Here is a 3,438-nt window from a genome sequence, read left to right on the forward strand (position 1 = left end):
AATTTCATTTGATATTGATACACATCAAAGCCATATACAAAATGCACATTACGTAAAGTTTTCTTGTGTGTAAATGGGAAAAAAATAGCTTTTTACATCTTTACTAATCATAAATTATTAAACCAATAAATTTTATTTTAGTTTTGTCATGCATTTTAAATTTTTTTTCATATTTTGACCTTATTATACAGTAAAAGTTAACAAATACTTAATATATATAATTATGCATTTAATTTGCAAATATCTATGATAAAAGATCTTTATATAAAACAAAATTATTTTATTTTCGAAATATTAAACAAGAAAAAACTTGTTAAGTCCAAATGTGCTCTAAAAGCCTGACGGGACTTTTAAGTCCCATAATTAAAAAATTTTTAATTTACATTTTAATTTTTTTTATTTACTTATCTGTGAACAAAGATCTCTTCTAATGATATAATAAGAGAAAAAAAAATTTTATCAAAAAATGAAAATTCGGGCTATAAAGGGTTAAACCAAATGTTTTCTATTATTTAGTTGCAAAAATTTCGACATTTTGTATTTTGAATTTTTTTTTCAATGAAAGCTCAGTTTTATTTTACAGAATATACTTTGTGATATTGTAATTTTGTCACATTTGGCTATTCGTGTTTTTGGAATTGTTTAATACCTGTTAACTCAAAAAACAAAGAAATCTGCTACTGGAAATGTGTATGTATGTGTGTTTTGGCGTCTATTTCGTATAATAAAGAAGTTGCGGCCGAAGTTCAAATGTTATACTTGAATGGCAAGCGGAAGTACACGTTTGACGTTTGAACTCCACGTAAATCACGTTGAGCCACACGTTCGCGTACTGTCTCACGGGATATTGTCGAAAAATGGCAGAAATGCTTAACAATGACGAATATTACCAGTGAAGGTAAATAAAGAAATTAAACTATTTTAGTTTTTATAGAATGTTTATGTGAAATTCGAGGTTTATATAATGTAATAAAAACATTTAATCCTTTTAATTTTTAATAAATTCCTTTAACTAGAGGAAGTTGCACCTGTGGAAACGAAATTTGAGGTACATGAAAAAATTATAACTCTTTCTATTTAACTATAAACATTCTCACGATCAATCTGTGAATAGTTTACAATTATCGACGAAATTCGTCATATTGTTGTCATTCTATCGCCACCTTTAACTTCACATCTGCTAAAACAATTGATAACTTGACTAATTTTTCCCACCGAAAAAGGTATAAAAGCCTGACACATTCCCCTCATCGGGGGAATCGCCGAACGTCGAAGTCAGACATCGCCTTCTCCATCGCCGCCCTACACTCCCATCGCAGACCTATACTTTCGTCGCTGACCTATACTTGTGTCACCGATCAGAATCCATTTGGACGACTTTACGGGAAAATATCCCACTAGTATATGCAAAGAGGTATGGACGCTTATTATTGTAAACTCTCTCTCTCATCCGCGAAGTCTAAGGAGTTTTGTAAGATTTTATTTAGTTAGTTAGGTTAATAAACTCTTGTTTTCTTTTTAAATGGTGTCGTTACTCGACTTTGGCAACGTCTTATCGACGACCCCTCTGACTCCTCCACTCGCGTAACGCGTAACTGAACGAAACGCCATCCCTGACAAGAAAGTAGGTCACCGGGAAGGAGAGGACTTCCCAACTTCCCCGGCGGCTCACATTTAATTACACTAAATTATTATTTTTAAATAAGAATTTTCATACATTTCATCATGAAAATTGTTTATTAATATAAGTGTTAGGAAAAAGTAATGTTGCATTTGTACTGTAATGTTTTCATAGTAAACTATTTTTTAGGCCCTTTTTTTATGTTTTGTTAATTAAAATAATACAGTATTACCATACTAATGAATAACTATTTCCAAATATACAGCAAATCTAGACATGATGTCTAGATTTGCTGTATATTTGGTTGCGTATGTGAGATCCGACCCGTGTGCAAACCAATTTTTACCTTTCTCTTAAAATTTTAAGCAAATTTAACATATTTTAAATAAATTTATCACCTTACTGTGAAAAACACCCATCGTCAGAAAAAAGAAATCAAATATCTCATTTATATAAAAATATCAAGTATTAACTTACAACTCTCCCCTTTAACGTAAACATTCGACCATCTAACAACAGCATTCGTCTGCTGCAAGACTTAATTTTTACGGTTAAAGTCCAACTTCGACGATTTATTGCAGCCCGGGACCACCTTTAACCCCACACTTGCTAAAACAATTGGTTACCTGACTAATTTTCCCATCAGAAAAAAGGACAAAAGGCGTCCTTCTTCCCCTCTCGGGGGAGTCGCTGATCGGGAAGTCGCTCGAAGTTCGTCGGAAGCAGTCGAATACTGCCATCTCGCCAGACCTATTCCGAAACCCGTAAGACCTGTGCCAATTTACCGAATTTGCTGGAGAATTATCACCCTGATAGTCTCTCAGGAGGTATAAAAGCTTTATTGTAAACTCTCTCTCTCTCATACGCGTATTAGAAGGAGTCTTGTAATCTTTAATTTCGTTAGTTAGTTAAGTAAACTTATGTTTTGTTTAAAATGGTGTTTTTATTCGACTGTACCATCGTCTTATCGTCGATCCCTCCGACTCTCCTGCACTCGCGTAACGCGTAACAGAACGTAAAAGCCATCCTTGACAAGAAAGTAGGTCACCGACCTGTTGCCGGATAGGACAGGCTTTCCAACCTCCCCGGCGGCTCACACGTTGGAAAAGATAAAGTGAAGTGACATCCAGTGTCTATATTTAAGTTTCCAGAGGATTTGATTTATAAAAAGCAAACCAATAGATAAGTTATTTTTTCTACAAATTCTTTAATTACTTTAAATGTTTTATCAATTATACATTAAAAAGTATGAATTATGTTTATGTGAAAATATATATTAAATTGTTAACTAATCTGCATTTCTAGTTAGCATATTGTGTTGTAATATATAAATACAGCAGAACCTCCATTATCCGGACTAATTGGGGATGAAGGTAGTCCAGTTAAGGAAAAATCCGGATAATCGAAACAAATACTTTAATTTGTCTTTTAATGATAATACAACACGTTTTCTTTTCGATGACATATCGGTAATATTAAAAGTAAATACAGTAGAGCGTCGATTATCCGATAACCGATTAACCGACACCTTGGTTAACCCACCGTCCTAGTCGGAAAATTTCAAATGTCCGCTAGTGATATGGCGCTACAATATTTGGCTATCTCTTGGCTACTTTAATATTATTTTTACGTGTTTTAGCTGGAAACACTCATTCGACCATGAAAAGGAGCCAGTATTTAAACGAGGCTTAATTTTCTAATTTTTAACGATACAATAGCGACGATTATTATTTTAAAAAATTTTTGTTAGGCTTAACATCGATGAAAATTCAACGCGAAGTAGGTTAATAGCGATATACTAATATACTAATTACATG

Source organism: Centruroides sculpturatus, unplaced genomic scaffold, assembly GCF_000671375.1.
Source record: "Centruroides sculpturatus isolate CEXI.00-Female unplaced genomic scaffold, Cexi_2.0 scaffold506, whole genome shotgun sequence".
Classification (NCBI taxonomy): domain Eukaryota; kingdom Metazoa; phylum Arthropoda; class Arachnida; order Scorpiones; family Buthidae; genus Centruroides; species Centruroides sculpturatus.